Here is a 14,531-nt window from a genome sequence, read left to right on the forward strand (position 1 = left end):
CTATGTTTGTGTTGATTTGTTTGCATCCAAGCATGGAGGACGTTGACGTCGGTCTGTGACTGCGAGGGTCTTTACTAGTTGGTGTGTTTGTGTGAGCCTGCGCCAGCTCACCTGTGTGTTTGTGTGCGTGGCTTTGTCGTCCCCCCCTGATCCTCCTCTTTCTCCCCAAGGAGAAATGACAGCTGTGTGAATGCAGGCAGGGGGAGGCCGTGGCAGACGTGTCTGAGTGATGTCGGCTCGGTTAGGCTGGAAGGCGTTCGTAATCACTGATTTCCTTACTCCGCCATCAGGCTGTGACTGGCTCAGCAGAGCCTCTAATGCTGTATGCAGAGCAGCCATTATAGACCATCACTGCTGGAAACTCTCATTCATGTTTCCTTAATGACAGAGCTAGTTAGTTGCAGTACCACCACCTCTGCTCTGCTGGTCAATATCAGCTTTCAGCTACGTCATCCATCAGCTTCAGCTGGACCCACACCCACTCCCAGGTATAGGATAGCATTAACTACACATTCCAACCCACTCACTGGGGCGGCAGCGTAGCCTAGTGGCGAGAGCGTTGGACTAGTAACCGGAAAGTTGCGAGTTCAAACCCCCGAGCTGACAAGGTACAAATCTGTCGTTCTGCCCCTGAACAGAACTTGTTCTTAACTGACTTGCCTGGTTAAATAAAGGTCAAATGTAAAAATAAAAATAAAATATGATTCACATTCCAACCCACTTACTGGCATAGGGTTCACATTCCAACACACTTACTGGCATAGGATTCACATTCCAACCCACTCACTGGCATATGATTCACATTCCAACCCACTTACTGGCATAGGATTCACATTCCAACCCACTTACTGGCATAGGATTCACATTCCAACCCACTTACTGGCATAGGATTCACATTCCAACCCACATATTGGCATATGATTCACATTCCAACCCACTCACTGGCATTGGATTCACATTCCAACCCACTCACTGGCATAGGATTCACATTCCAACCCACATACTGGCATATGATTCACATTCCAACCCACATACTGGCATATGATTCACATTCCAACCCACTTACTGGCATATGATTCACATTCCAACCCACATACTGGCATATGATTCACATTCCAACCCACTCCCAGGTATAGGATACACATTCCAACCCACTCCCAGGTATAGGATACACATTCCAACCCACTCCCAGGTATAGGATACACAGTCCAACCCACTCCCAGGTATAGGATAGCATAAACTACACAGTCCAACCCACTCCCAGGTATAGGATAGCATAGACTACACAGTCCAACCCACTCCCAGGTATAGGATAGCATAAACTACACAGTCCAACCCACTCCCAGGTATAGGATAGCATAAACTACACATTCCAACCCACTCCCAGGTATAGGATAGCATAAACTACACAGTCCAACCCACTCCCAGGTATAGGATAGCATAAACTACACAGTCCAACCCACTCCCAGGTATAGGATAGCATAAACTACACAGTCCAGCCCACTCCCAGGTATAGGATAGCATAAACTACACAGTCCAACCCACTCCCAGGTATAGGATAGCATAGACTACACAGTCCAACCCACTCCCAGGTATAGGATAGCATAAACTACACAGTCCAGCCCACTCCCAGGTATAGGATAGCATAAACTACACAGTCCAACCCACTCCCAGGTATAGGATAGCATAGACTACACAGTCCAACCCACTCCCAGGTATAGGATAGCATAAACTACACAGTCCAACCCACTCCCAGGTATAGGATAGCATAAACTACACAGTCCAGCCCACTCCCAGGTATAGGATAGCATAAACTACACAGTCCAACCCACTCCCAGGTATAGGATAGCATAAACTACACATTCCAACCCACTCCCAGGTATAGGATACACATTCCAACCCACTCCCAGGTATAGGATACACAGTCCAACCCACTCCCAGGTATAGGATAGCATAAACTACACAGTCCTACCCACTCCCAGGTATAGGATAGCATAAACTACACAGTCCAACCCACTCCCAGGTATAGGATAGCATAAACTACACATTCCAACCCACTCCCAGGTATAGGATACACATTCCAACCCACTCCCAGGTATAGGATACACATTCCAACCCACTCCCAGGTATAGGATAGCATAAACTACACAGTCCAGCCCACTCCCAGGTATAGGATAGCATAAACTACACAGTCCAACCCACTCCCAGGTATAGGATAGCATAGACTACACAGTCCAACCCACTCCCAGGTATAGGATAGCATAAACTACACAGTCCAGCCCACTCCCAGGTATAGGATAGCATAAACTACACATTCCAACCCACTCCCAGGTATAGGATAGCATAAACTACACAGTCCAACCCACTCCCAGGTATAGGATAGCATAAACTACACAGTCCAACTCACTCCCAGGTATAGGACAGCATAAACTACACAGTCCAGCCCACTCCCAGGTATAGGATAGCATAGACTACACAGTCCAACCCACTCACAGGTATAGGATAGCATAAACTACACAGTCCAACCCACTCCCAGGCATAGGATAGCATAAACTACACAGTCCAACCCACTCCCAGGTATAGGATAGCATAAACTACACAGTCCAACCCACTCCCAGGTATAGGATAGCATAGACTACACAGTCCAACCCACTCCCAGGTATAGGATAGCATAAACTACACATTCCAACCCACTCCCAGGTATAGGATAGCATAAACTACACAGTCCAACCCACTCACAGGTATAGGATAGCATAAACTACACATTCCAACCCACTCCCAGGTATAGGATAGCATAAACTACACAGTCCAACCCACTCCCAGGTATAGGACAGCATAAACTACACAGTCCAGCCCACTCCCAGGTATAGGATAGCATAAACTACACAGTCCAGCCCACTCCCAGGTATAGGATAGCATAAACTACACAGTCCAACCCACTCACAGGTATAGGATAGCATAAACTACACATTCCAACCCACTCCCAGGTATAGGATAGCATAAACTACACAGTCCAGCCCACTCCCAGGTATAGGATAGCATAAACTACACAGTCCAACTCACTCCCAGGTATAGGACAGCATAAACTACACAGTCCAGCCCACTCCCAGGTATAGGATAGCATAGACTACACAGTCCAACCCACTCACAGGTATAGGATAGCATAAACTACACAGTCCAACCCACTCCCAGGTATAGGATAGCATAAACTACACAGTCCAACCCACTCCCAGGTATAGGACAGCATAAACTACACAGTCCAGCCCACTCCCAGGTATAGGATAGCATAAACTACACAGTCCAGCCCACTCCCAGGTATAGGATAGCATAAACTACACAGTCCAACCCACTCACAGGTATAGGATAGCATAAACTACACATTCCAACCCACTCCCAGGTATAGGATAGCATAAACTACACAGTCCAACCCACTCCCAGGTATAGGATAGCATAAACTACACAGTCCAACCCACTCCCAGGTATAGGACAGCATAAACTACACAGTCCAGCCCACTCCCAGGTATAGGATAGCATAGACTACACAGTCCAACCCACTCACAGGTATATGATAGCGTAAACTACACATTCCAACCCACTCCCAGGTATAGGATAGCATAAACTACACAGTCCAGCCCACTCCCAGGTATAGGATAGCATAAACTACACAGTCCAACCCACTCCCAGGTATAGGATAGCATAAACTACACAGTCCAGCCCACTCCCAGGTATAGGATAGCATAAACTACACAGTCCAACCCACTCCCAGGTATAGGATAGCATAAACTACACAGTCCAACCCACTCCCAGGTATAGGATAGCATAAACTACACAGTCCAGCCCACTCCCAGGTATAGGATAGCATAAACTACACAGTCCAGCCCACTCCCAGGTATAGGATAGCATAAACTACACAGTCCAACCCACTCCCAGGCATAGGATTCACATTCCAAACCACTCCCAGGTATAGGATACACATTCCAACCCACTCTCATTCATAGGATACACATTCCAACCCACTCCCAGGCATAGGATACACATTCCAACCCACTCCCAGGTATAGGATACACATTCCAACCCACTCCCAGGTATAGGATACACATTCCAACCCACTCCCAGGTATAGGATACACATTCCAACCCACTCCCAGGTATAGGATACACATTCCAACCCACTCCCAGGCATAGGATACACATTCCAACCCACTCCCAGGTATAGGATACACATTCCAACCCACTCCCAGGTATAGGATACACATTCCAACCCACTCTCATTCATAGGATACACATTCCAACCCACTCTCATTCATAGGATACACATTCCAACCCACTCCCAGGTATAGGATACACATTCCAACCCACTCCCAGGCATAGGATACACATTCCAACCCACTCCCAGGTATAGGATACACATTCCAACCCACTCCCAGGCATAGGATACACATTCCAACCCACTCCCAGGTATAGGATACACATTCCAACCCAGTCCCAGGTATAGGATACACATTCCAACCCACTCCCAGGTATAGGATAGCATAAGCTACACATTCCAACCCAGTCCCAGGTATAGGATACACATTCCAACCCACTCCCAGGTATAGGATACACATTCCAACCCACTCCCAGGCATAGGATACACATTCCAACCCACTCCCAGGTATAGGATACACATTCCAACCCACTCCCAGGTATAGGATACACATTCCAACCCACTCCCAGGTATAGGATACACATTCCAACCCACTCCCAGGTATAGGATACACATTCCAACCCACTCCCAGGTATAGGATACACATTCCAACCCACTCCCAGGTATAGGATACACATTCCAACCCACTCCCAGGTATAGGATACACATTCCAACCCACTCCCAGGTATAGGATACACATTCCAACCCACTCCCAGGTATAGGATACACATTCCAACCCACTCCCAGGTATAGGATAGCATAAGCTACACATTCCAACCCACTCCCAGGTATAGGATAGCATAAGCTACACATTCCAACCCACTCCCAGGTATAGGATACACATTCCAACCCACTCCCAGGTATAGGATAGCATAAGCTACACATTCCAACCCACTCTCATTCATAGGATACACATTCCAACCCACTCCCAGGTATAGGATACACATTCCAACCCACTCCCAGGTATAGGATACACATTCCAACCCACTCCCAGGTATAGGATAGCATAAGCTACACATTCCAACCCACTCCCAGGTATAGGATAGCATAAGCTACACATTCCAACCCACTCACATTAGCATGTGCATATTTATTTAACCTTTATTTAACTAGGCAAGTCAGTTGAGAATAAATTCTTATTTGCAATGACGGCCTACCCGGCCAAACCCCAGACATATCGGGTGGCGTGGGAAAGCAGGCACGCTTAACACACTGGGGTGCACACACTTTGAGAGCCTATTGTAGGTTCTATACCCACCTGTACACAATCATTAACACACTGGGGTGCACACACTTTGAGAGCCTATTGTAGGTTCTATACCCACCTGTACACACTCATTCATCTTCATTTTTGGAGGGCTTGTTTTCTCTATCGGAGCATGGCCATGCTGCTAGCTGGATTTTAAAGCACAACCACAGCTCACTATGGAGAAGCACCATTGAGATGTCCACCTGGTGTCTGTCCCTCCACCCACTCCTCTACACGCCTTTGACAGAGACACAGATGATGCACCAAGTGCTCCCCAGCCAGCCAGCCACTGCCTGGCTGCATGACAGTTCACCCCTCTTTCCTCCTCCCCTTATTGATGCTCAGCTTGCTCCCTCGTATTCAGACCAGCCCCTTTGACCTTTCCTCCCTGCTACACTGGCCTGTTTGTGATTGTTAGAGGGTGTGTTTGCAGGCTTATACGTGTGTGTGTGTTCATGTCTGAGTGCATGGGCATGTCTGATTGTGTGTGTCTGAATGCAGTTGTGCGTGTCTAGCTTTGTGCGAGTGAGATTGTGTGTTCACGTGGCAGCATGGCTCTGTCCATTTGATAGTGAAGGGGGTCTACAGGAATGGTCCCCTTCCTGAGGATTACAGCAGCCCGTTCAACCCCACTACACATTCTCCTGGTGTTGAACGGAGACCAAATCCTGTGTGCGTGCGCGCGGGGGGTTGCCATGGCAGCAGCGGTTTAGCATACATTAGATATTAGCCCAACATTACAGCAGAGGTGGAGAGGAAGGCAGAGCAGGTTTGTGTTCTCATTCGATGAGAGAGACTGACAGTAAATGTCATTGTTAGGATGGGTCTGCTCGTGTAGATTGATCTTCTTCCCCTAGGGAAGAACACAGTAAGGTTTTATAGCCTTCCCAATCCCACTATGCTCTCTAGCATACAGGCACATTCGGTACACACACACACACACACCATCTCTTGCTCTCTGCTTAGGACATGTCTGTCCCTTTCTATCTCACTTCAAGCTTCCCTGGTAGGCCTACTTCTATATATCAGCTCTTGCTCTGTTTATCTATTTGTTTCTCCTTCTCTCCCTTCTCTCCCTTCCCTCGGTGACCCTCCTAGACCAGAGCATGGCACTATTTTGGGACTTGCGTCACCCCCTTCCTGTCCTCCATCCTGCCTGCCACGTGCACCGCTTACTAATAATGTTCCGTCCCACTCCTTGCTCTCCGCTGTGGTTATTTGCTTTCCAATACTTTTCTACCCTCGCGGGCGTTGAAATAAAATGAGCTCAGGAGAGGAGTCCTGAATACGAATCGAAAGTTGTTTACCTACTACACCACAATACTGTAGGCTAATGGCTACACACAAGCATTTTTCTCTACATTCAGTCCATTAAAGGGCAATTCCACCACTTTTCAACCCCATTATTTCCAGCACATTACCTGTCTACATACACTGAGTATTTAAAACATTAAGAACACCTGCTCTGTCCATGACAGACTGACCAGGTGCATCCAGGTGAAAGCTTTGATCCCTTATAGATGTCACTTGTTAAATCCACTTCAATCAGTAGAAGAAGGGGAAGAGACAGGTTAAAGAAGGGGTTTTAAATTAAGCCTTGAGAAAACAAGAGACATGGATTGTGTATGTGTTCCATTCAGAGGGTGGATGGGCAAGACAAAATATTTGAGTGCCTTTGAATGGGTTATGGTAGTAGGTGCCAGGGGCACCGGTTTGTGTCTAGAACTGCAACCTTTTCACGGTCAACAGTTTCCTGTCTGTATCAAGAATGGTCCACCACCCAAAGGACATGTCCGGTATACACAGTGTATGTGAAAACAATGCATTCCTACTTCTTGTCCTACCCAATGACATCAACAACATTGATTTTTAAACACTGAGATTCGAGGTGACGTGGGGAGCAATAAAATACACTCCCTCTGGATAGAAACTCATTGTAGGTTTTGAAAATCACAGTTTTTCTTAATCCTACCCTGTTGTACCCCCCCCACACACAAAAAAAAATCCCTTAGGTCATCCCCAACCCCATCAAAGTTCCCCGTTCCTGCTCTCGCTGTAGATCAGGTTGCCTCAAGGAACCAAATACCAGCAAGTGTTTTTCCTTCTTGGAAAAGGAGCGAGGGACCGCTTACATTAAAACTCACACTTTAGACCTGACTAAGTTAGTGTCGGTAAATCTTAGGGACCGACCTGAAACATCCCATGGACCAGCACCGGTCCGTGGACCAGATGTTGCGGAACACTGCTGTAGACCACAACAACATGTCCTGCTCACTAGATGGATGACGTCCCAGTCAGAGCAGACTTTCAGCTCTTCAGCCCCATCTAGCTGCAGTCCAGCAAAGTACCACCACTCACTTCTACTCAGCAGCGCTCAGGTGGTTCCCCCTCCAATCTCCTACCCTAATAACCAAAGGGCTTTTCTTCCTTGGCGTCGACGGGAGGATTATTTAATAACAAAACCAATGCGCGTGCAACCGTGGAGCAAAACAGGCAGGGTTGGCTTAGAGTCAAAGGATTGTTGACAACATGTAAACTATTTCCTCTATCTTTATTGAAAACATAAATACATTTGCATAATCAACACTTGTCTCTCAAATACATTGTTGGTTAGCAAGCTACATTTTAAAATAATAATAGTAATTGTTTTTACAAATTAGCATAGACATGACAACAAGGTACAACGAGCTGAAACAAGCCACCTACGATTCCCTACATGGCAGCAGCTTGTCAGTGTTGCTAACTATTAGACCGTCCAGAATCATAACACTCATACTTCTGCTCTATCGGTGAGTGAACATTGTCATGAAAACTGTCAGCTAACCAGTCTATTGCAAAGGGTGGCGTGTATTCTTTGTGTGCCAGTGTTGCCAAAAGCAAGAGATAATCTTAAGAATATTCTCCTTAATGCCCCTATCGTTGCAGCACGGACGTCTCATAGTCTACCTCTTACTGAGAGATGGACGTCTCATAGCCTACCTCTTACTGAGAGATGGACGTCTCATAGCCTACCTCTTACTGAGAGATGGACGTCTCATAGCCTACCTCTTACTGAGAGATGGACGTCTCATAGCCTACCTCTTACTGAGAGATGGACGTCTTTTTTTGATGCATGTAGCCCTAGATGTCAATTTATCCAACTCAGGTGGAGATGCAGCCAAAAATATTAGACAAGTGCTACAGTCTTTTTTGTTTGTTTTTGTCATGAATTTCCAAAAGCCTCTTTCTTTATTCTACTTGTAATACGTAAAAACGTTACATTTGATGCTTCAGCCTCCACGCTCCTCATCGGCTGTAGGGTTGAGGTTAGGGTTAATAACACAAGCAGATTAAGGACATTCTTTCAGCCCTGGTGCTGTGGAACACTTGCCTGGTCCCAGATCTGTTTATGTGGTCTTGCCAACTCCAAGCAATGGGGTGACAATGACTGTAGGGGTTGGCAAGACAGCAGACCTGGGACCAAGAAACTGGAACACCGGGCTGTTCACTCTCCCTTGAGATTCACCATCTTTATTTGTTTGGGATACATCTGTAATGTGCAGTTGGAAGATAGTCTTCAAAGCAGCTCTACTTTGCCTGTGGGTGAATTACTACGCTATTGGTCGTATGAGGTCCACAACTTGTTTTTCCGTCAATGGAATTACAGTGGAAACAGAAGAGAAAGGGAGTTTATTCAGATGGCCAGCCTAAGGTAACTGGGTGTGTGTGTGTGTGTGTGTAACCACCTTTATTGTCCTGACTGACATAACAACCTTCTTGGGGAGACAGGGAGGGAGTGTGTGTGCGTGCTCACTGTGTGCGTGCTCACTGTGTGCGTGCTCGTTGTGTGCGTGCTCGTTGTGTGCGTGCTCGTTGTGTGCGTGCTCGTTGTGTGCGTGCTCGTTGTGTGTGTGCGCTCGCTGTGTGTGTGTGCGCTCGCTGTGTGTGTGTGCTCTCGCTGTGTGTGTGTGCTCTCGCTGTGTGTGTGTGCTCTCGCTGTGTGTGTGTGCTCTCGCTGTGTGTGTGTGCTCTCGCTGTGTGTGTGTGCTCTCGCTGTGTGTGTGTGCTCTCGCTGTGTGTGTGTGTGCTCTCGCTGTGTGTGTGTGTGCTCTCGCCGTGTGTGTGTGTGCTCTCGCCGTGTGTGTGTGTGCTCTCGCCGTGTGTGTGTGTGCTCTCGCCGTGTGTGTGCTCGCCGTGTGTGTGTGTGCTCGCTGTGTGTGTGTGTGTGTGCGTGTTGCTCACTGTGTGTGCGTGTTGCTCACTGTGTGTGCGTGCGTGTGTGCGTGCGTAGCTCACTGTGTGTGTGTGCGTGCGTAGCTCACTGTGTGTGTGCGTGCGTGCGTAGCTCACTGTGTGTGTGTGCGTGCGTAGCTCACTGTGTGTGTGTGTGCGTGCGTAGCTCACTGTGTGTGTGTGCGTGCGTAGCTCACTGTGTGTGCGTGCGTAGCTCACTGTGTGTGTGCGTGCGTAGCTCACTGTGTGTGTGCGTGCGTAGCTCACTGTGTGTGTGTGCGTGCGTAGCTCACTGTGCGTGTGCGTGCGTAGCTCACTGTGCGTGTGCGTGCGTAGCTCACTGTGCGTGCGTGCGTAGCTCACTGTGCGTGCGTGCGTAGCTCACTGTGCGTGCGTGCGTAGCTCACTGTGCGTGTGCGTGCGTAGCTCACTGTGCGTGTGCGTGCGTAGCTCACTGTGCGTGTGCGTGCGTAGCTCACTGTGCGTGTGCGTGCGTAGCTCACTGCGTGCGTAGCTCACTGCGTGCGTAGCTCACTGTGTGTGTGTGCTCTCGCTGTGTGTGTGTGCTCGCTGTGTGTGCGTGTGCTCACTCACTGTGCGTATGTGCGTAGCTCACTGTGCGTGCGTGCGTAGCTCACTGTGCGTGCGTGCGTAGCTCACTGTGCGTGCGTGCGTAGCTCACTGTGTGCGTGCGTAGCTCACTGTGTGTGCGTGCGTTGCTCACTGTGTGTGTGCGTGCGTAGCTCGCTGTGTGTGCGTGCGTAGCTCACTGTGTGTGTGCATGCGTAGCTCACTGTGTGCGTAGCTCACTGTGTGTGTGTGCTCTCGCTGTGTGTGTGTGCTCGCTGTGTGTGTGTGTGCGTGTGCTCACTCACTGTGCGTATGTGCGTAGCTCACTGTGCGTGCGTGCGTAGCTCACTGTGCGTGCGTGCGTAGCTCACTGTGTGTGCGTGCGTAGCTCACTGTGTGTGCGTGCGTAGCTCACTGTGTGTGCGTGCGTAGCTCACTGTGTGTGTGCGTGCGTAGCTCACTGTGCGTGTGCGTGCGTAGCTCACTGTGCGTGTGCGTGCGTAGCTCACTGTGTGTGTGTGCGTTGCTCGCTGTGTGTGCGTGCGTAGCTCACTGTGTGCGTAGCTCACTGTGTGTGTGTGCTCTCGTTGTGTGTGCTCTCGCTGTGTGTGTGTGCTCGCTGTGTGTGTGTGTGCGTGTGCTCACTCACTGTGTGTGCGTGCGTAGCTCACTGTGTGCGTGCGTAGCTCACTGTGTGTGTGTGCTCTCGTTGTGTGTGCTCTCGTTGTGTGTGCTCTCGTTGTGTGTGCTCTCGCTGTGTGTGTGTGCTCGCTGTGTGTGTGTGTGTGCGTGTGCTCACTCACTGTGTGTGCGTGCGTAGCTCACTGTGTGCGTGCGTAGCTCACTGTGTGCGCTCACTGTGGGCGCGTAGCTCACTGTGTGTGCGTGCGTAGCTCACTGTGTGTGCGTGCGTAGCTCACTGTGTGTGCGTGCGTAGCTCACTGTGTGTGCGTGCGTAGCTCACTGTGTGTGCGTGCGTAGCTCACTGTGTGTGCGTGCGTAGCTCACTGTGTGTGTGCGTGCGTAGCTCACTGTGTGTGTGCGTGCGTTGCTCGCTGTGTGTGTGCGTGCGTTGCTCGCTGTGTGTGTGCGTGCGTTGCTCGCTGTGTGTGTGCGTGCGTTGCTCGCTGTGTGTGCGTGCGTTGCTCGCTGTGTGTGCGTGCGTAGCTCGCTGTGTGTGCGTGCGTAGCTCGCTGTGTGTGCGTGCGTAGCTCGCTGTGTGTGCGTGCGTAGCTCGCTGTGTGTGCGTGCGTGTGTGCGTGCGTGCGTGTGTGCGTGCGTGCGTAGCTCACTGTGTGTGCGTGCGTAGCTCACTGTGTGTGCGTGCGTAGCTCACTGTGTGTGCGTGCGTAGCTCGCTGTGTGCGCGTGCGTAGCTCGTGTGTGTGTGTGCGCTCACAGCGAGGGCTCGCGGTGTGCCATGCTCGCTGTGTGCGCGCTCGCTGTGTGCATGCTCGCTGTGTGCCATGCTCGCTGTGTGCGCGCTCGCTGTGTGCCATGCTCGCTGTGTGCCATGCTCGCTGTGTGCCATGCTCGCTGTGTGCCATGCTCGCTGTGTGCCATGCTCGCTGTGTGCCATGCTCGCTGTGTGCCATGCTCGCGCTCACTGTGGGCGCGTGCACTCACTGTGGGCGCGTAGCTCACTGTGTGTGTGCGTGCGTAGCTCACTGTGTGTGTGCGTGCGTAGCTCACTGTGTGTGTGCGTGCGTAGCTCACTGTGTGTGTGCGTGCGTAGCTCACTGTGTGTGTGCGTGCGTAGCTCACTGTGTGTGTGCGTGCGTAGCTCACTGTGTGTGTGCGTGCGTAGCTCACTGTGTGTGTGCGCGTGCGTAGCTCACTGTGTGTGTGCGCGTGCGTAGCTCACTGTGTGTGTGTGCGTGCGTAGCTCACTGTGTGTGTGTGCGTGCGTAGCTCACTGTGTGTGTGTGTGCGTGCGTAGCTCACTGTGTGTGTGTGTGCGTGCGTAGCTCACTGTGTGTGTGCGTGCGTGCGTAGCTCACTGTGTGTGCGTGCTGTAACGGTTTTGACTTGAGGTTATTATTTATAGGGGTGCCAGGTAGGTTGTGCCTACCAGAGAAAACATTGGTTTCTCCTTTTAGTTTGGGTGGGAATGAGTCCCATCTGGTCCGTCAAGTCTACACCAATACAAAGGACTTATGTAAAAGTCAGGATGGAAATAAACTTTTCATAAACCCTTAAAACATTGGAAAGAACTTCAAAAACAACTATATTCTGTTGCGTGGGTTGTATTAGCAACAACAATGATTACACACACACATATAATAATATCACAATGAGTTCTGGTTCCTCCAGAAATGTCCTGTACCTCGGGCCTAAAAAGAGTCCTGCCCGGTAAAGGAGTTCAGTGAACTCAAGTGACTTTTGTCACGCGATGTTTGTCCGTTCATTCAGTGTAGCGTAAACCCAGTATTAAACATACAATCAATATAACAATTACTTTACCACAGAACTTTAAAGCGGATCAACTCTTACTTAAGTCCTCAACTACCACTAACTACACAAATCACAGTATACATCACATCCAAACAAATGAAATACCGTATACAAAAAGGTGGTAGTCAGTCGGTCAGTCAGACAATCCAATCCGCCAATAGATCTCCAGCGGAGAAAGGCCACGAAGAACGGAGAGGTGTAGTCCAGGGACGCGATGAGTGGATCCGATCCTGGGTAAACTCTCTTAGGCTACAAAACACACGTTTAACGGCAACAAAACAAACGGAATAGAGAAGCTTCGGAACTGAGGGTTGAACACATCCTCATGCACGTCTCCATCACAACCCCACTTTCGTGCAGCTGATGCTGGCTATTTAATTGGGAATTAAAGGGAAAGCGCCCTATTGGAAGGAGCTGCACTGAGACGGTTCAGAAAATCTCAGGGCCGTCACACACCCCCTCCCCTGGAAAAAGCCGACCATTGCCCTGGAAGGCACATCTTGGTCGGGGAAACCGAGAAAGGTCTCCTCATCACTTTCCTCTACAAAAAGATTCATTACTTTTTGGAGCTCACGCTCCTCAGCTGAGGAGTCACAGGCCTTAAGGTGCGAGACTTCTGGGTCTGGGAATCCGAGAAAAGTATCCTCACTATCCTCTTCAAAGATATCCAGGACCTTGCGGAGCTCAATCGCCTCCAATTCCTCAGCCGAGGGGTAACAGGCCTTAAGGCGTGAGACATGGACGATGCGCATATCTTCACCTGTGTCCTCTTTCACCACTCGGTAGTTCAAAGGGCCCATCTGCTCCACAATCCTATATGGTCCTTGCCATTTAGGAGCGAGCTTGGCCGAGAAGAATTGTTCAGCTTTCGAGTAAGGATGAGAGCGAAGCCACACCCGATCACGAAGCTGGAACTGCATGTCTCGTCTGTTCTTATCATAATTTCTCTTCTGCTTGAGTCGAGCCTGGATCATGTTCTTTGAGACAAGAGCTCTCAAGTCATGGAGATGGCCTACCTGGTCATAGCAAGCAGCGTCTGGAGTAAGCTGCTGGGGCTGTAGCACCATATCCAAGGGTCCTCGGAGAGGACGACTTAGGTTCAGCTCTGCAGGTGTGACTCCAGTGGACTCTTGCACAGCAGAATTCAGGGCAAATCGAAACTCGTGAAGGTGCTTGTCCCAGTGTTTGTGCTGGGTCCCTACATAGGAAGCAATCATTGTCTTCAAGGTTCGATTTACTCTCTCAGTGAGATTGGTCTGTGGGTGATAGGCCGTGGTCAACTTCTGCCTCAGGTTCCATCTTTGGCAGGTCTCCTCAAAGAGATCAGAGACAAATTGGGAACCTCGATCAGACAGGATGTAATCAGGCACTCCCCAGCGAGTCAGGATCTCTTTCGTAAGGATGTTAGAGACGGTCCTTGCTGTGGCCTGACGCAGGGAAAAGAGTTCCACCCACTTTGAATAGTAATCAACAAAAACAAGTATGTACACATTCTGATTGGAGCTTCTAGGAAATGGACCCATCAAATCCACTCCTAACATTTCCCAAGGTCGGGTAACCACCGTTTGCTGCAACTTGCCAGCAGGCTTTCTACCTTCTGGTTTGTACATTTGACAAACCTGACAGTTTTGGATGTGTGACTTCACATCCATGCTCAGATGTGGCCAGTACAGTAACGCTTGCAACCGCTTGTAGGTTTTGAACCTGCCCAAATGACCAGCTAATGGGTCTTCATGGAAATGTTGAAGCAGTTGTAGGCGTAGAGTGTCCGGTATGTACATTTGGTAGAGTGTTCTGTGAGGTAGTTGTACGACTCGGTAGACTTTATCTTCAATGATGGTCAGCTTTGTGGTAGGATTGAC

General features: G+C 49.5%; 1 protein-coding gene and 1 long non-coding RNA gene across 4 annotated transcripts in view; both read left to right on the top strand.

Moving 5' to 3' along the window:
- The window catches only part of LOC118391044 (rho GTPase-activating protein 32-like), a 228,423-nt gene that overhangs the window by 87,848 nt on the left and 126,044 nt on the right, over positions 1–14,531 (top strand). The window lies entirely within an intron of this gene.
- Positions 3,627–4,856, top strand: LOC127906290 (uncharacterized). 3 transcript variants are annotated; one of them, XR_008060742.1, is made up of 3 exons: positions 3,627–3,961; positions 4,241–4,519; positions 4,561–4,856. It is a non-coding gene; the product is annotated as an uncharacterized LOC127906290 (long non-coding RNA). The 3 variants fall into 3 exon arrangements; XR_008060743.1 differs by lacking the exon at positions 3,627–3,961 and adding an exon at positions 4,059–4,209 and having other exon boundaries at positions 4,427–4,519; XR_008060744.1 differs by lacking the exon at positions 3,627–3,961 and adding an exon at positions 4,059–4,209 and having other exon boundaries at positions 4,427–4,488.

Source organism: Oncorhynchus keta, chromosome 12 (genome assembly GCF_023373465.1).
Source record: "Oncorhynchus keta strain PuntledgeMale-10-30-2019 chromosome 12, Oket_V2, whole genome shotgun sequence".
Taxonomy (NCBI): domain Eukaryota; kingdom Metazoa; phylum Chordata; class Actinopteri; order Salmoniformes; family Salmonidae; genus Oncorhynchus; species Oncorhynchus keta.